The sequence below is a fragment of the Euprymna scolopes genome, chromosome 46 (assembly GCF_053919585.1).
Source record: "Euprymna scolopes isolate OS-2025 chromosome 46, ASM5391958v1, whole genome shotgun sequence".
NCBI classification, from domain to species: Eukaryota; Metazoa; Mollusca; class Cephalopoda; order Sepiida; family Sepiolidae; genus Euprymna; species Euprymna scolopes.
In genome coordinates, this window is record NC_136527.1 from 66,709,334 (window position 1) to 66,731,084 (window position 21,751).

The following is a 21,751-nucleotide window of genomic DNA, read 5'->3' on the forward strand; positions in this document are numbered from 1 at the left end:
TATATTTTAGCTTTCTATTACATTATATTAAAGCTTTCTATTACATTATATTATAACTTTCTATTCCATTATATTATAACTTTCTATTCCATTATATTATAGCTTTCTATTCCATTATATTATAGCTTTCGCTTCCATTATATTATAGCTTTCTATTCCATTATATTATAACTTTCTATTCCATTATATGATAGCTTTCTATTCCATTATATTATAGCTTTCTATGAAATTATATTATAACTTTCTTTTCAATTATATTATAACTTAAATCAGAAGCTCACAGTATTAATGCCGGTGTCCCTCAGGGATCCATCCTGGGCCCAACTCTTTTCCTGATCTACATTAATGATCTTCCAAATCATATCCTTACATCATTTGTAGACATTTATGCTGACGACACTACCATTTATGGTACCACATCTAAGACAGTAAACGACCAAGTTCTCTCCAATTCTCTCTCCTCTGATCTTGAGCACGTAGTACAATGGGGAAAGGAGTGGCTGGTTACTTTTAATGCAACTAAAACCAAGCTTCTCTCTTTACATCATCAACATTCTAATCCACATTTGTCATCAATTGAAATGAATGGCTCTCGTCTTCAGGAGGCCTCAAGTTTTGACAAGCTTCTGGGCTTGACCATTACTCCTGATCTTAAATGGAACACGTATATCAAATCTGTTGCCAAGGCCGCTGGAAAAATGGTGGGATCTTTCTATCGATCCAGTAGATATCTCACTGCTGATGCTATTCTCTACCTATATAAGAGCCAGGTACGTCCAAGGATGGAATACTGTTGCCACATCTGGGCAGGAGCTGCTAGAAAGGACTTGTCCTGCCTTGATAGAGTTCAAAATAGACTTCGTAGCCTCATAGGAGATGTCCTTTTCTCCTCCTTGCAACCTCTATCTCACAGAAGAGATGTTGCGAGTTTGTCTCTTATGTATCGTTATTTTCATGGAAAGTGTTCAACTGAGCTTCAATCTTTGGTCCCCCCTCGCCAAACTTTCACAAGAAACACTCGTCTAGCTGTAAACACTATCAATAATTTCCCCCACTCTTTATCTGTGGCTAAACCTAAACGTAGATTCCATGAACAAAGCTTCTTTCTTAGAACTGCACGCCTGTGGAATTGTCTTCCGTTTTCCTGCTTTCCGGCTGACTACAATATGGTTGTGTTCAAGTCTAAAGTAAATAAGTTCTTGATGAGCCGTTCCAAATAAGTTATTAAATTTACCAAATTTTCATTACTAATGATTGCTATATTGACCAATTTCTACTGTGCACTCTTTAACCCTTATCCTTGAGTGGCCTCTGGGCCTTGATAATGTGGTGATGCCTCTGTAAAAAAAAAAAAAAAAAAAAAAAAAAAAAAAAAAAAACTTTCTATTCCATTATATTATACCTTTCTATTAAATTATATTATAGCTTTTTATTCCATTATATTATAGCTTTCTATTCCATTATATTATAGCTTTCTATCCAATTATATTATAGCTTTCTATCCAATTATATTATAGCTTTCTATTCTATTATAATTTAGCTTTCTATTCCATTATATTATAATTTTCTATTCCATTATATTATAACTTTCTGGTCGATTATGTTATAACTTTCTATTCCATTATATTGTAGTTTTCTATTCCATTATATTATAGCTTGCTATTCCATTATATTATAACTTTCTATTCCATTATATTATAGTCTTCTATTCCATTCTATTATAACTTTCTATCCAATTATATTATAACTTTCTATTCCATTATATTAAAGCTTTCTATTCCATTATATTATAGCTTTCTATTCCATTATATTATAACTTTCTATTCCATTACATAATAGCTTTCTATTCCATTATATTATAACTTTCTATTCAATTATAACTTTCTATTCCATTATATTATAACTTTCTATTCCATTATATTATAACTTTCTATTCCATTATATTATAACTTTCTATTCCATTATATTATAACTTTCTATTCCATTATATAATAGCTTTCTATTCCATTATATAATAACTTTCTATTCCATTATATTATAGCTTTCTATTCCATTATATTATAACTTTCTATTCCATTATATTATAACTTTCTATTCCATTATATTATAGCTTTCTATTCCATTATAACTTTCTATTCCATTATATCATAGCTTTCTATTCCATTATATTATAACTTTCTATTCCATTATATTATAGTCTTCTATTCCATTCTATTATAACTTTCTATCCAATTATATTATAACTTTCTATTCCATTATGTTATAACTTTCTATTCCATAATATTATAGCTTTCTGTTCCATGATATTATAACTTTCTATTCAATTATAACTTTCTATTCCATTATATTATAACTTTCTATTCCATTATATTATAACTTTCTATTCCATTATATTATAACTTTCTATTCCATTATATTATAACTTTCTATTCCATTATATTATAACTTTCTATTCTATTATATTATAACTTTCTATTCCATTATATAATAGCTTTCTATTCCATTATATAATAACTTTCTATTCCATTATATTATAACTTTCTATTCCATTATATTATAACTTTCTATTCCATTATATTATAACTTTCTATTTCATTATATTATAACGTTCTATTTCATTATATTATTGCTTTCTATTCCATTATATTATAACTTTCTATTCCATTATATAATAGCTTTCTATTCCATTATATTATAACTTTCTATTCCATTATATTATAACTTTCTATTCCATTATATTATAACTTTCTATTCCATTATATTATAACTTTCTATTCTATTATATTATAACTTTCTATTCCATTATATAATAACTTTCAATTCCATTATATAATAACTTTCTATTCCATTATATTATAACTTTCTATTCCATTATATTATAGCTTTCTATTCCATTATATTATAGCTTTCTATTCCATTATATCATAGCTTTCTATTCCATTATATTATAGCTTTCTATGCCATTATATTTTGGCTTTCTATTCCATTATATTATAGTTTTCTATTCCATTATATTATAGCTTTCTATTCCATTATATTATAACTTTCTATTCCATTATATTATAACTTTCTATTCCATTATATTACAACTTTCTTTTCCATTATATCAAAACATTCTATTCCATTATATTATTACTTTCTATTCCATTATATTATAGCTTTCTATTCCATTTTATTATAGCTTTCTATTACATTATATTATAGCTTTCAATTCCATTATATTATAACTTTCTATTCCATTATATTATAACTGTCTATTTCATTATATTATAAGTTCCAATTCTATTATATTATAGCTTTCTATTCCATTATATTATAACTTTCTATTCCATTATATTATAACTTTCTATTCCATTATATTATAACTTTCTATTCCATTATATTATAACTTTCTATTCCATTATATTATAGTTTTCTATTTCATTATATTATAACTTTCTATTCCATTATATTATAGCTTTCTATTTCATTATATTAAAACATTCTATTCCATTATATTATAACTTTCTATTCCATTACATTATAGTTTTCGATTCAATTATATTATAGCTTTCTATTCCATTATATTATAACTTTCTATTTCATTATATTATAACGTTCTATTCCATTATATTATAACTTTCTATTCAATTATAACTTTCTATTCCATTATATTATAACTTTCTATTTCATTATATTATAACTTTCTATTCCATTGTATTATAGCTTTCTATTCCATTTTATTATAACTTTCTATTTCATTATATTATAACTTTCTATTTGATTATATTATAACTTTCTATTTCATTATATTATAACTTTCTATTCTATTATATTATTGCTTTCTATTCCATTATATTATAGCTTTCTATTCCATTATATTATAGCTTTCTATTCAATTATATTATAACTTTTTATTCCATTATATTATAACTTTCTATTCCATTATATTATAGCTTTCTATTCCATTATATTATAACTTTCTATTTCTTTATATTATAACTTTCTATTTCATTATATTAAAACTTTCTATTCCATTATATTATAACTTTCTATTTCATTACATTACAACTTTCTATGCTTTTATATTATTGCTTTCTATTCCATTATATTATAGCTTTCTATTCCATTATATTATAGCTTTCTATTCCATTATATTATAGCTTTCTATTCCATTATATTATAACTTTCTAATCCGTTATATTATAGCTTTCTATTACATTATATTATAACTTTCTTTCCAATTGTATTATAGCTTTCTATTCCATTATATTATAACTTTCTCATCCGTTATATTATAGCTTTCTATTACATTATATTATAACTTTCTTTCCAATTGTATTATAGCTTTCTATTCCATTATATTATAACTTTCTAATCCGTTATATTATAGCTTTCTATTCCATTATATTATAGCTTTCTATTCCATTATATTATAACTTTCTTTCCAATTGTATTATAGTTTTCTATTCCATTATATTATAACTTTCTAATCCGTTATATAATAGCTTTCTATTCCATTATATTATAGCTTTCTATTCCATTATATTAAAACTTTCTAATCCGTTATATAATAGCTTTCTATTCCATTATATTATAGCTTTCTATTCTATTATATTATAGCTTTCTATTCCATTATATTATAACTTTCTATTCCAATATATTATAACTTTCTATTCCATTATATTATAGCTTTCTATTCCATTTTATTATAGCTTTCTATTCCATTATATTATTGCTTTCTATCCAATTATATTATAACTTTCTATTCCATTTCATTATAGTTTTCTATTCCATTATATTATAGCTTTCTATTCCATTATATTATAGCTTTCTATTCAATTATATTATAACTTTCTATTCCATTATATTATAGCTTTCTATTCCATTATATTAAAAATTTCTGTTTCATTAAATTATAGTTTTCTATTCCATTATATTATAGCTTTCTATTCCATTATATTATAACTTTCTATTCCATTATATTATAGTTTTCTATTCCATTATATTATAACTTTCTGTTCCATTATATTATAACTTTCTATTCCATTATATTATAGCTTTCTATTTCATTAAATTATAGCTTTTTATTCCATTATATTATCACTTTCTCTTCCATTATATAATACCTTTCTATTCCATTATATTATAGCTTTCTATTCCATTATATTATAGCTTTCTATTCCATCATATTATTGTTTTCTATTCCATTATATTATAACTTTCTATTCCATTATAACGTTCTATTCCATTATATTATAGCTTTCTATTCCATTATAACTTTCGGAACCATTATATTATAACTTTCTATTCGATTATATTATAGCTTCCTATTCTATTATAACTTTCTATTCCATTATATTATAGCTTTCTGTTCCATTATTTTATAACTTTCTATTCCATTATATTATAGCTTTCTGTTCCATTATATTATAGCTTTCTATTCCATTATATTATAACTTTCTATTCCATTATATTACAACTTTCTATTCCATTATATTATAACTTTCTATTCCATTATATTATAGCTTTCTATGCATTTATTTTATAACCTTCTATTCCATTATATAAAGATTTCTATCGAATTATATTATAACTTTCTATTAAAGCTTTCTATTCCATTATATTATAGCTTTCTATTCCATTATATTATAACTTTCTATTCCATTATATTATATCAGACAATCTATGTAGTACTGTTGTCATATTTTCGTCTTATTATTTCTGAAGGTTCTTGATAATTTGCAGAAACATATCTGTAATTTGATTGGTTCAATCTTCTTCTCTATAATAACCGCAACCACCCTCTCACAGACATGATGTTATTAGTCTCAGTCTTTTCTATAAATACTATTATGACAATTTTTGAGAATTGTCTGATCTATTCCTACTTCCTTTTCATCCAGCTCATTTGACTCGGTGATCTACTGGTTTCCATCAGTTCATTGTTTTGATATCAAATTATATTATAGCTTTCTATTCCATTATATTATAACTTTCTATTCCATTATATTATAGTTTTCTATTCCATTATATTAAAGCTTTCTATTCCATTATATTATTGCTTTCTATTCAATTATATTATAACTTTCTATTCCATTATATTATAGTTTTCTATTCCATTATATTATAGCTTTCTATTCCATTATATTATAACTTTCTATACCATTATATTATAACTTTCTATTCCATTATATTATAACTTTCTATTCCATTATATTATAGTTTTCTATTCCATTATATTATAGTTTTCTATTCAATTATATTATAACTTTCTATTCCATTATATAATAGCTTTCTATTCCATTATATTATAACTTTCTATACCATTATATTATAACTTTCTATTCCATTATATTATAACTTTCTATTCCATTATATTATAGCTTTCTATTCCATTATATTATAACTTTCTATTCCATTATATTATAACTTTCTATTCCATTATATTATAACTTTCTATTCCATTATATTATAGCTTTCTCTCCAATTATATTAAAACTTTCTATTCCATTATATTATAACTTTCTATTCCATTATATTATAGCTTTCTATTCCATTATATTATAGCTTTCTATTCAATTATATTATAACTTTCTATTCCATTATATTATTACTTTCTATTCCATTATATTATAGCTTTCTATTCAATTATATTATAACTTTCTATTCCATTATATTATAACTTTCTATTCCATTATAACTTTCTATTCCATTATATTATAACTTTCTATTCCATTATATTATAGTTTTCTATTCCATTATATTATAGTTTTCTATTCCATTATATTATAACTTTCTATTCCATTATATTATAGCTTTCTATTCCATTATAGTTTTCTATTCCATTATATTATAACTTTCTATTCCATTATATTATAACTTTCTATTCCATTATATTATAACTTTCTATTCCATTATATTATAACTTTCTATTCCATCATATTATAGTTTTCTATTCCATTATATTATAACTTTCTATTCCATTATATTATAGCTTTCAATTCCATTATATTATAACTTTCTATTCCATTATATTATAGCTTTCTATTCAATTATATTATAACTTTCTATTCCATTATATTATAACTTTCTATTCCATTATATTATAACTTTCTATTCTATTATATTATAGCTTTCTATTCGATTATATTATAGCTTCCTATTCTATTATAACTTTCTATTCAATTATATTATAGCTTTCTATTCCATTATATTATAACTTTCCATTCCATTATATTATAGCTTTCGATTCCATTATATTATAACTTTCTATTCTATTATATTATAGCTTTCGATTCCATTATATTATAACTTTCTATTCCATTATATTATAGCTTTCTATCCAATTATATTATAACTTTCTATTCCATTATATTATAACTTTTTATTCCATTATATTATAACTTTCTATTCCATTATATTATAGCTTTCTATTCAATTATATTATAACTTTCTATTCCATTATATTATAACTTTCTATTCCATTATATTATAGTTTTCTATTCCATTATATTATAACTTTCTATTCCATTATATTATAGCTTTCTATTCCATTGTATTATAAGTTTCTATTCCATTATATTATAGCTTTCTATCCAATTATATTATAACTTTCTATTCCATTATATTATAACTTTCTATTCCATTATATTATAACTTTCTATTCCATTATATTATAGCTTTCTATTTCTTATATTATAGTTTTCTATTCCATTATATTATAGCTTTCTATGCCATTATATTATAACTTTCTATTCCATTATATTATAGCTTTCTATCCAATTATATTATAACTTTCTATTCCATTATATTATAACTTTTTATTCCATTATATTATAGTTTTCTATTCCATTATATTATAGCTTTCTATTCAATTATATTATAACTTTCTATTCAATTATATTATAACTTTCTATTCCATTATATTATAGTTTTCTATTCCATTATATTATAACTTTCTATTCCATTATATTATAGCTTTCTATTCCATTATATTATAAGTTTCTATTCCATTATATTATAGCTTTCTATCCAATTATATTATAGCTTTCTATTCCATTATATTATAACTTTCTATTCCATTATATTATAACTTTCTATTCCATTATATTATAGCTTTCTATTTCTTATATTATAGTTTTCTATTCCATTATATTATAGCTTTCTATTCCATTATATTATAACTTTCTATTCCATTATATTATAACTTTTTATTCCATTATATTATAACTTTCTATTCCATTATATTATAGCTTTCTATTCAATTATATTATAACTTTTTATTCCATTATATTATAACTTTCTATTCCATTATATTATAGCTTTCTATTCCATTATATTATAACTTTCTATTCCATTATATTATAGCTTTCTATTCCATTATATTATGACTTTCTATTCCATTATATTATTGCTTTCTATTCCATTATATTATAGCTTTCTATTTATTATATTATAGTTTTCTATTCCATTATATTATAGCTTTCTATTCCATTATATTATAACTTTCTATTCCATTATATTATAGCTTTCTATTTCTTATATTATAGTTTTCTATTCCATTATATTATAGCTTTCTATTCCATTATATTATAACTTTCTATTCCATTATATTATAACTTTTTATTCCATTATATTATAACTTTCTATTCCATTATATTATAACTTTTTATTCCATTATATTATAACTTTCTATTCCATTATATTATAGCTTTCTATTCCATTATATTATAACTTTCTATTCCATTATATTATAACTTTCTATTCCATTATATTATAGCTTTCTATTCCATTATATTATAGTTTTCTATTCCATTATATTATAACTTTCTATTCCATTATATTATAACTTTCTATTCCATTATATTATAGCTTTCTATTTCTTATATTATAGTTTTCTATTCCATTATATTATAACTTTCTATTCCATTATATTATAACTTTCTATTCCATTATATTATAGTTTTCTATTCCATTATATTATAGCTTTCTATTCCATTATATTATAACTTTCTATTCCATTATATTATAGTTTTCTATTCCATTATATTATAACTTTCTATTCCATTATATTATAGCTTTCTATTCCATTATATTATAAGTTTCTATTCCATTATATTATAGCTTTCTATCCAATTATATTATAACTTTCTATTCCATTATATTATAACTTTCTATTCCATTATATTATAACTTTCTATTCCATTATATTATAGTTTTCTATTCCATTATATTATAACTTTCTATTCCATTATATTATAGCTTTCTATTCCATTATATTATAGCTTTCTATTCCATTATATTATAGCTTTCTATTCCATTATTATCTTGATTGTGGGGGGGGGCTCTTTTCTGAAGCCTTCAGCCAATTATCTTCCAAACATTTACTATTGGACTTTTGTCGGGGCTTTATGCTTTAAATCTCATTAGCGTTATTTCTTCTGAACATCTGGTCATTTTGCATTGTACCACATAAAAAGAGATAAAAATAATGATGTAATCTTGCTACCATATGCTATTGAGGAAGTTTTTTTTTACCTCATTTATATTGCCAAGTATGCACATGAAAGGACCAACTCGTGCAGATGAAATCATTCTCCAGCCTATCCCACTGCCACCAGCAAACTTAATTTTATTGACACATTGAGAAGACAGTTTTTCACTCATTCCATTACATACATAAGTGTTGTCTTCATAACCAAATAAATCACTGAAATGAACTGTACCTGTCATGTGTTAAGTGTGCCTTTTGGTTTCGATTTGAAATGAAAATTTTCGAAGCTGCATCGAATTCTTCATTTTCAATCTGTGAGCAATCTTTTTTATTTAGGTCTTATTATCTGATAATTCATTAAATTTACGGAATTAAAAAAATGTAATCCATAGCATGTACTTTTTATATTTATTAATGCATAGAATGTATTTTTTTGTTTATTAATGTATAGTATGTACTTTTTTATTTATTAATGTATAGAATGTATTTTTTTGTTTATTAATGTAAAGTATGTACTTTTTTATTTATTCATGTATAGTATGTACTTTTTTTATTTATTAATTTATAGTATGTACTTTTTTATTTATTAATGTATAGCATGTACTTTTTTTATTTATTAATATATAGTATGTACTTTTTTATTTATTAATGTATAGTGTGTACTTTATTTATTAATGTATAGCATTTACTTTTTATATTTATTAATGCATAGAATGTATTTTTTCATTCATTAATGTATAGTATGTACTTTTTTCATTCATTAATGTATAGTATGTACTTTTTTCTATTTATTAATGTACAGTATGCACTTTTTATATTTAATGTATAATATGTACTTTTTTATTTATTAATGTATAGTATGTACTTCTTTATTTATTAATGTATCGAATGCACTTTTTCATTTATTAATGTATAGTATGTACTTTTTTATTTATTAATGTATAGAATGTACTTTTTATTTATTAATGTATAGTATGTACTTTTTTATTTATTAATGTATAGAATGTACTTTTTTATTTATTAATGTATAGCATGTACTTTTTTATTTATTAATGTATAGAATGTATTTTTTATTTATTAATGTATAGTATGTACTTTTTGTATTTATTAATGTATAGCATGTACTTTTTATATTTATTAATGTATAGCATGTACTTTTTTATTTATTAATGTATAGAATGTATATTTTTTATTTATTAATGTATAGTATGTACTTTTTTATTAATGTATAGAATGTATTTTTTATTTATTAATGCATAGTATTACTTTTTTATTTATTAATGTATAGTATGTACTTTTTTATTTATTAATTTCAAGTATGTACTTTTTTATTTATTAATGTATAGAATGTATTTTTAATTTATTAATGTATAGTATGTACTTTATTAATGTAGAGTATGTACTTTTTTATTTATTAATGCCTACTATGTACTTATTTTATATATTAATGTATAGTATGCACGTTTTCTATTTATTAATGTACAATATGTACTTTTTATATTTATTAATGTATATGTACTTTTTTTATTTATTAATGTATAGTATGTCCTTTTTAATTTATTAATGTATAGTATGCACTTTTTATTTATTAATGTATAGAATGTATTTTTTTATTTATTAATGTATACTGTGTACTTTTTATTTATTAATGTATAGTATGTACTTTTTATATTTATTAATGTATAGCATGTATTTTTTTATTTATTAATGTATAGTATGTATTTTTTTTATTTAATAATGTATAGTATGTATTTTTTATATTTTTTCATGTATAGTGTGTACTTTTTTATTTATTAATGTATAGAATGTATTTTTTTTATTTTTTAATGTATAGTATGTATTTTTTTAGTATATAATGTATAGTATGTACTTTTTATATTTTTTAATGTATAGTATGTACTTTTTTATTTATTAATGTATAGTATGTATTTTTTGTTTATTAATGTATAGTATGTATTTTTTTAATTATTAATGTATAATATGTATTTTTTATTTATTAATGTATAATATGTATTTTTTTTATTTAATAATGTACAGTATGTACTTTTTATATTTAATAATGTCTACTATGTACTGTTTTTATTTATTAATGTATTGTATGTACTTTTTTATTTATTAATTTATAGTGTGTACTTTTTATTTATTAATTTATAGTATGTACATTTTTTCATTAATGTAAAGTATGTACTTTTTATTTATTAACGTATAGCATGTACGTTTTATAATTATTAACGTATAGTATGTACTTTTTATCATTATTAATGTATAGTATTTACTTTTTTATTTATAATTGTACTGTATGAACTTTTTTATATATTAATGTATAGTATGTACTTTCATTTATTTATTAATGTATAGAATGTATTTTTTATTTATTAATGTATAGTATGTACTTTTTTATTTATTAATTTATAGTGTGTACTTTTTATTTAATTTATAGTCTGTACCTTTTTTCATTAATGAAAAGTATGTACTTTTTATTTATTAACGTATAGTATGTAATTTTTATAATTATTAACGTATAGTATGTACTTTTTATAAGTATTAATTTATAGCATGTACTTTTTTATTTATAATTGTACTGTATGAACTTTTTTATTTATTAATGTATAGTATGTCCTTTTTTGATTTATTTATGTATAGTATGACTTTTTAATTTATTAATGTATTGTATGTACTTTTTTATTCATTAAAGTATAGGATGTAATTTTTTTTTATTTGGTTATATATAGTATATACTTTTTTAATTAATGTATAGTATGTAATTATTTATATTTATTAATGTATAGTATGTAATTATTTATATTTATTAATGTATAGTATGTAATTATTTATATTTATTAATGTATAGTATGTAATTATTTATATTTATTAATGTATAGTATGTAATTATTTATATTTATTAATGTATAGTATGTAATTATTAGTTATATTTTGATGAATTTTTGTACAATTTCCAAAATATATTTTAATATATAAAAATACAAGTAAGCTTTTCTTTAAGAATTATTAGACTTATTAAACGAACGAAAGTTTTATAATTCATTTAAGAATGTAATAAAAAATCGAAAATAATTAAATACAATATATTTATAAAAATTGCGGTAAAAAAATGATTTGAAGCCAATATATTTTTAAGAAATTGAAACAAAAAAAATATTTAAAAACATAACTTTTGAAGATCCAAGCAAAAAAAATTATTAAAAAATAATATACTTTTCTAAAAATTTAAGTAAAAAATACTTAAAAACAATATAATTTTAAAAAAAATTGAAGACAAACAGCATTTAAAGACAATACATTTTTTTTAAATTGAAGCGGAAAAATAATTTAAAGGCAATGTATTTTTATGAAATTCAAGCAAATAAATATTGACAATATATTTCTTACAAAAATGAAGCTAAAGAAATATTTAAATTATTTAAAGGCAGTATTTTTTCAAAATTGAAACATTATTTAAAGATAATATTTTTAAAAAATTGAAAGAGAAAATTATGTGAAGATAATATATTTTTAAAAACATTGAAGCAAAAAAATATTTAAAGAGAACATATTTTCGAAATGGGCGAAAAAACAACAACATAATTAAAACAATAAAACTATCTATTTAGGTCAATGTCAAGTTTCTTTCCAACTCCTCAAAAACTTTAAAATGACGACTTTTAAAGGTTTTCAGTGGTGCTGAAAACGAATATCACATTTACATTTGGGTCAGACAAGTAGTTTTCAAGATATGAAGAAATTACATTTCCCAAAAAGTGGGGGATCACTTTCCTATATAATTTTAACGTAAAATGATCCCCCACTTTCTAACCACCTACTAATTTCTTCATATAAGACAAATTTAACTGATATTCATTTTCAGCACACCCGACAACCGGCACTGTTTTTTTTGTTTTTTTTTTACTGAAGAGATTCGTTCATTTTTCATATGTCCTTTTCTCTTCCCTGCAACCTCTATCTCACAGAAGAGATGTTGCGAGTTTGTCTCTGATGTATCGTTATTTTCATGGAAAGTGTTCTTCAATCTATGGTCCCCCCTCGCAAAACTTTCACAAGAAACACTCGTCTAGCTGTAAACACTATCAATAATTCCCCCCACTCTTTATCTGTGCCTAAACCTAAACGTAGATTCCATGAACAAAGCTTCTTTCTTAGAACTGCACGCCTGTGGAATTGTCTTCCGTTTTCCTGCTTTCCGGCTGACTACAATATGGTTGTCTTCAAGTCTAACGTAAATAAGTTCTTGATGAGCCATTCCATAGAAGTTATCAAATTTACCAAATTTTAATTACTAATGATTACTATATTGTCCAATTTCTACTGTACACTCTTTAACCCTTATCCTCGAGTGGCCTCTTGGCCTTGATAATGTGGTGATGCCTATGTAAAAAAAAAAGTTAGGATGCTAATAATGCTGTCAGTAAGCTTCCATGAGCGCTTTATAAAAATACACTTTTATTTTTCGTTTGTTTTTATTATTATTATTATTATTATTATCATCATTATTATTATTATTATGAGGTGGGTGTTCAATGGTAGAACTTGTATAGTTTTTAACATGTGCTTCTGTAGTTTAATAACCGTTTTTCCGTAAGTAATGTGCCCTTAACCATTAAAGCAGAAGAATCGTTTTATATTTCACAAAAATTCTGTTTACATAAGGGGGCGGTGGAGGAGCAGCTGATGTTGTGGTTTTTTGAAATGTTAAACTGCAGAAGCACCTTTTAACAACTATACAAGTTCTATAATAAAAAAAAGAACGAAAAACAAAAGTATGTTTTTGTAAACTTACTGACAGCATAATTGACGTCCAAAATTATGAGATGAAAAAAAATGAACGAATCCCTTAGTAAAAAAAAAAAAAAACCTCGCCAGTTTTCAAGGGTGCTTGCTGTGCTGAACACGGACATCACGGTTAAATTTGTCTTATGATATGAAGAAATTACTAGGTCCCAGAAAGTGATTGCTCATTTTACGTTATATTTATATAAGAAAGTGATCCCCCACTTTTCCAAAAAGTAATTTCTTCATATGATGAAAACTACTTATCTGACTCAAATTTAAATGAGATATTCGTTTTCAGCACCACCGAAAACCTTTGAAAGTCGTAATTTTAAAGTTTTGGGGGGAGTTGGAAAGAAACTTGACATTGACCTATATTTCTAAGTAAATAAACGTGAATATATTTAAAGTCAATACTGAAAGGAAATAAGTCGGGATTGTTACGAACGGGTACGAGAATCATTCTATCACAGTGTAGATCGACTTCCGGTTTATGTTATTGCAGATAAGAATGAGTTAAACTACATGATTGCAAAAAGGGGGGGAAACCTTTTTAAAATATCGGATTGCAGCAAAGAATTCTATATTACCACTTTTCGTTTATACGCAAACACGGAATGTTGACTCATTTCTAAATCATATCACAGCAAAAAGGAAACGTAATGGTTTGGACGCGCCTCAAAGAACATTTAAAAGTATTTAAATTCAAATGATACTTACTTTTTGTTTGGCAATCTGCTTTTAACAAAGAAACAATAATAAAATATGTTAATTAAAACGAGGCTAGTTTGAAGTATGGAACTTGACATTGAAAATGGCGACCGGAAAAGCAATTTCGCAGAAAATTAAAATAATTATTTTCATTTATTACGATTTCTGTTTTTTTCTTTTTTTAATTATTTTTGTCGTAACGTATTATTTAATTACATATTACAAATTTATTGTTTAAATGTATTAATATGTTTTTAACAGTAATAATTAAAAAAATATTTTTATGAAAAAATGAAAATACTTTTAATATGAGTTGGGATAAAAACATAGATTTACTGTGCGTTTGGACACGGCTACCGTGAGAGTAGGCCAGTGACGTCATTACCAGATCAACATGTAGGTAAAGAAAGTTTTCGGTATTTAACAACGTGACCATCAAAAATATTTTCGTTGCCTTAGATTGCGCATGTTTTTTATTTTCCTAAAGAGAAAACACAATTCTCCAGTTGAATAATTATATAACTGCAATTATTATAATCATTGCACATTGGGATAATTTTAATCTAACAAAATATAACAGCAAGTGGATTGTTTTTTAATTTTTAAGAATGTTGAATATTTCATTTTATCTATTTTTTAAACTGCAAAACAAACAATTTTTATATGAGAATATTTTTCATTCCGTTCTTTTAATAATAAATAAAGCTGTTCATTGAGTATTTCCAAATATTTTCAAGTTAGAAGCATTTTTCATGGAAGTGTTTTTTATTTTTATTTATTTTTATTTTTTTATAAACTAAAGCGATCGATAAATTCAATATTTTAGCACGGGCGTAATTTATTTCTCTTAAATATATGTGAAACTTAAAAGTTTTTGTTCGTTTGTTTGTTTTATAACATTTTTTTCTGTAAATAATTTACGTGACTGAAATGGGAAATGAAATAGAAAATTCTTTATTCTCTCCCGAAACATATGAACACAAATTCATATTTAAAAAAATCATTATCTAATCAGTTTTAATTAAAGTTTTGATATGAACTAAAAATAAAGAGTACATTGAATTTTAGTTAACATATTTTCTTGTGTTTATCTTATAAATAAATATTGTTTGACATTTGTACCGTGTATTTACTGTGTTAAAATAATAACGTTATTTAGAAACCCATTTTTAATAGGGAGTGGCTTTCTAACTATTATGCACTTTCACCAAACAATTTAATGGAAAAAAAAAAACATAAAATTTAACTTGAAAATCCTCTCTACAATATAGCACGGTGCGTACACTACACAATCACCATTATTATTATTATTATTATTATTATTATTAGTAGTAGTAGTATTATTATTATTATTATTATTATTATTGTTGTTATTATTATCATTATTATTACCATTACTATTATTATTACTATTATTTCTTCTTATTATTATTATTATTATTACTATTATTATTATCATTATCATTATTATTATTATTATTATTATTATTATTATTACTATTATTATTATCATTATCATTATTGTTATTATTATTATTATTATTATTATTATTTCTTCTTCTTATTATTATTATTATTACTATTATTATTATTATCATTATTACTATTATTATTATTGTTATTATTTCCTCTTCTTCTTATTATTATTATTATCATTATTATTATCATTACGATTATTATTATTATTACGATTATTATTATTATTATTATTATTATTATTATTATTATTACAACAACAACAATAAAAAAAATGGTACATCACGGGGGAACGTGGACCTGCGTAAACGAGTTTTAATTTAATGCATAGGCAAAAGGTTTTCATTGGGTTATTTAATCATGAAAACATTTTTGAAAGCACTATTTGAAGCCCCCCCCCCCCAAAAAAAGGCCAAAAGCATTATTTGAATATGCATGAAAAATAAATGTAACAAAAAATAAAAATATTTCGTGTGGAAAATATAATATAATAAATTACAATGAAATGAAAATAAAATAAAAAGAAGCACGAAATAAAAGTATGAATCAAATTGAATTAAAGAAATAAAAAAAAATGAAAAATAAAATAAATACAAGCTCGATTAAAAAAATAAGTATGAGATATATAGGAAGAAAGTGAAAGAAAACGTCAGGAAGCAGCCATTGAATTACAACTCGTTTACGCAGGGTTCATGTTCCCTGTGAAGTGCCAAAAAACACTGTAGTCGACATTGACTAGCGCCACACCAACTAGTTGTGAAGGGTCAGGGAAGATGGAAAGTCCGAGGTGGGAGAGTACAAACCAGATCTCAACTGGAAGTGTGCAGTTCAAATCTGGTACTTTGGGGAGGCATTTCGTCACCCAACTCCAGGAAACACCAATGGCCGATACCTACGAGAAATCAATGACAAACGGCTGTTGCGATAAAGTGCAATCATCTGCACGAGTGGTCAAGAGGAAATCTGGGGAGACTTGTTGTCACGCAGTCTCCAGGGAATATTAAAGGTTCCTGCCAGTGAGCGATCACTGATGATGGCCTATGAGACAACTCCTAGTGAGTGAAATAATAATAATAATAATAATAATAATAATAATAATAATAATAATAATAATAATTCTGATTTCGTTTATCAACGTCTCTCTGGAAAGGGATGGGATTCATTTTCAGAGGATTTCCCTTAATCCCGGCTTCAAACCAGGAGCTTCAAAGATCAAGGGTTTTCCTAAGGATGTTGGTGGTACCAATAATTGCAGAGGTTTGAAGGCCACCTAAAACATCGGGGATTTGTAATTTTATTTCAATTGTCCTTCCAAACGACTTGATACTACTCCTAGTGTACCAACTACGACCGGGGTAATTTGTGTTTTAACCCCGTGTATACGCCTTATCTCCAAGGCCAATGGAGCATAATTGCTCCACTTCTCATTCTCCTTCTCTCTCACATTCCTGTCCCAGGGTACTGAAAAGTCTACAATCTGCCAGTTTTTTGAGACCTTGTCAATGACGACCAAATCCGGACGATTATGTTCCAATTGCTTGGTCGTTATGACACTTTTGGCCCACTATACCTCTACCTTGCCATCCTCACTTGTTCTCACTTCATCAGCCACCTCCTCAATCCATTTTCCAGCACACTTCCCCCAACACTCTTACACACCTCCCAATATATCCGGAGTCCCATGCGATCGTGTCTTTTGCGGTACTCTATCTGGGCCAGTCTACTACACCCTGCTGCAAGGTGCGCAATTGACTCTGAGGTCTTACCACAAATCCGGCATTCTGCAGCAATTTCCTCTCCTAGAACCACTTTTTTTAACAATCGTGTTCCTAATGCCTGCTCTTGTGCTGCACAAACAAAAGCTTCAGTACTATTAGGCAGATACCCAGCTCTAAGCCATTGCCATGATCTTTCATCAGCCACTTCTGTTATATCCTGGAAGAACCTTCCATGCATTTTCTTCCTAGCCAGTTCCTCTGCCCTTTCTCTATCCATACGTTTCACATAATCAGCCTTGGTCTCAAATACCTCCACTTCATTAGCCACAACCTTAAGCATCCACTCCCCACTTCTAACCACATGCTCCTTCAACGACATCTCCTCGGTTCTAACACAATCTTTTACACTTTTCAATCCTTTTCCACCATCTTTCCTCTTTTGATACAGCCTTGCTACGCTACTTCGAACGTGAAATATACCAAACATTGATAAAACTTTTTTGTTTTGATATCCATGACATGCAAATCCTTATCAGACCATTCTAAAATTCCCGCACTGTATCTCAAAACACTGATTGCCCATGCATTTACTGCTTTCATTAGGTTTCCTCCATACAGTTTCGACTTTGCAATTAGTTTCACTCTTCTAAGATACTCCTTCCTGACTTTTTATTTCATTTCTCTGTTCATGATGCCTACACCCTCCAGTACTCCTAAATACTTATATCCTGTATCTTCTATTTCTTTCATGATTTCTCCATTTGGCAGCACTATTTCATTCGAATAACATTTACTCCTTTTTTCATCACCAGCACCGCACATTTACTAATCACAAACTCCATCCCAATGTCTTCTGAATATGTCCCCACAAGTTCTACCAGTCTCTCCATTTCTTTTTCATTTCTACCGAATATTTTCAAATCATCCATAAACAGTAGATGGTTGAGGCGTCTGTCACCAGAACCAAAGTTATACCCCAGTTTTTCTCTCTTCAAGAGGATGCTCAGTGGCATCATTATCATTACAAAAAGAAGTGGCGATAATGAATCTCCTTGAAATATCTCACGTTTAATGCCAACCTGCCCCATATCCTCTCTGTTTGCTGTCAGCACCGTTTTCCATTGAGCCATACTTGTCTCCCAAATCCCTACCACATTCTCAGCAACCTTCATCATCAGTAGTGTTCCATGTATCCATGGATGAGGAAACATGTCATACGCCTTTCTGTAATCGATCCATGCTACGTTCAGATTTCTCTTCTTCTTCGCATCCTGCATTATTGCTTTATCAATTAGTAGTTGCTCTTTAGTACCTCTCGAGCATTTCCGGCACCCATTTTGTTCGTCAGGAAAAACACCATTACTCTCTAGATGTTCATAAATTTTCTCCGCAAATATTCCAGTCAACAGTTTCCACATCAATGGCAGACATGTAATTGGTCTATCATTATTGGCATCTGTTCCTTTTGCAGGATCTTTCCTAATCAGTATTGTTCTTCCCTTCACAAGCCAATCCGGGACATCTCCCGACTCTACAACCCTTTGTAGAGCAGCAGCTATAGGTGGATAAAGGCATGGGAACTGTTTAAACCAGAAGCCCATCACTCCATCTGGACCAGGTGCCTTCCAGTTTGTCATCCTTCGTATGCCAGCTTTAACGTCATCGATGGTTATCTCAACGTTCTTCATCTGCTGTATTTCTGATAGCCTTTCTCTGACTTCTCCCAACCAGTTAGCCTTCTTATTATATAGCCCTTCGACGGACCAAATCCCACTCCAGAACTTCCTTGCATCTTTTGCACTTGGAGTGTTGTTATTTCCCGCCTGTTTACTACAATTTAATTGTTTATACAGCTGAGACTGATTGTTCCAGAAAAGGTTGTTCTGCCGAAATGCAACACTTTTTTCAACAAAGTTCCGAATTTTTATACGAAAAGTGTGGACCTTTTCTTTCAACATTGTTAGAACGTTCATCGTTCCCTTTTCCAGCAATCTATACCTCCTTTACAAGCTCGTCCTTAGCTTTCTGTCCTAGTTTGAATCCTCTTCTTATTTCTTAATACTTACCAACAAAACAAACGCCCACGTGTCTGTGCCTTGTGTAGGCATGCGCAACAACAAAACTTGGGTTTTTATAAGCGGAAGTCTCGAGGTTGTCAGGAATCTCCGGGCGCATGCGCAAGAGAAGGGATTGTCCTTCAGTTGGTGTCGGTGTAGGTGTGATTTCCTCATTTCTAGTGGTGGTTGTGTCTTTTCTTAAGGATAAGTCACCAACTGGAGCCAAGTCACTCATGGAAACTGTCGATTCCTTTCCGTCAGGAAAAACGCACATGTGCATATTGTGGGTTCGCTTCTACTAAATGCACCTCTTCTACAATCGGTTCATACTTACTGGTACGAACATGACGACGTAAAAGTACCGGGTCCGGTGCAGCGAGCCAGGAAGGTAGGGAGTGTCCACTTGGTGAGCCTTGTTGATAAGAAAATAGTCTCTCATGAGACTATTTTAGTCGTTGATAAGAAAATAGTCTCTCATGAGACTAGTTAGTTGCAGTGCAGAGCAAAGATCTGATTGCGTGTAGTACTTCTGGGAGTACGGTTTCCCATTGCACTTCGGGGAGGTTTCTAGAGGCTAGCGCCAGTTGTACGTGTTTCCAGACAATGCCGTTATAGCGTTCACATTGTCCATTCCCTTGAAGGTTATATGGAGTCGTTCGACTGGTTGCTATGCCTAAACCGGTAAGGTATTCCTGGAGTTCCTTTGACGCAAATGAAGACCCGTGATCGGTGTGGATATATGAGGGCATTCCAAAAATGGCGAATAACTGGTTTATACACTTAATCACCACATCTGTTGTCTTATTTGGACAAGCGAAGGCGAATGGGAAGCGCGAATATTCGTCGATCACTACCAACATATATCGATTTTTGGAGTTGGAAGATAAGGGTCCTTTGAAGTCCATGCTGAGTCGTTCCATTGGTTGTGTAGCCTTAATTAGTTTCGCTGCGTCTGGTGTGTGGAAACGAGGTTCCCAACGGGCACACACAGGACACTCAGCACATACCTTTTTAACGTCTTCTATCGAGTATGGCAGGTTTCTAATTTTTATGAAGTGAGTTAGTCTGGTGATGCCTGGATGACAGAGTCGAGTATAGAGGTCGAATAGTTTTTCTCTGCTAACGACAGCTCCACAATGTGCTCTTGATAGTGTGTCAGCAGGGATGTTATTCTTACCTGGGCGGTACATTATGTCGTAGTCATAACATCCCAGCTCCATCCTCCATCTTTGGATCTTATTGTTTTTAATTTTACCTAGTCTCTCTGAGTGGAACATGTAATGCACTGCTTGTTGGTCGGTGACAATTGTAAAATGTCGAGTAGATAAATAGTGGAACCATTTTTTGACAGCTTCGACTATATCGCAAGCCTCTTTCTCGACTGAGGCGTGTTTACGCTCAGTGGGTGTTAGTGTAGGTGAGAAGAAAGCCACAGGACGACCGGCTTGGTTCAATGTAGCCGCAACAGCTGTATCAGATGCGTCTGTTTCCACTACCAGTGGGATATTCTCATCGATGGAGTGTAGTAA

The 21,751-nt window shown here is 26.8% G+C and overlaps 1 protein-coding gene across 1 annotated transcript in view; it reads right to left on the reverse strand.

The window, feature by feature from the left end:
- LOC145270724 (uncharacterized) overlaps positions 1-15,079 on the reverse strand; it is a 33,621-nt gene extending 18,542 nt beyond the window's left edge. The window contains exon 1 of the mRNA XM_080126333.1: positions 14,981-15,079. The gene's annotated coding sequence lies outside the window, so the exon portion shown is untranslated. The remainder of the gene's footprint in view (positions 1-14,980) is intronic.
- Positions 15,080-21,751: the final 6,672 nt, after the last annotated feature.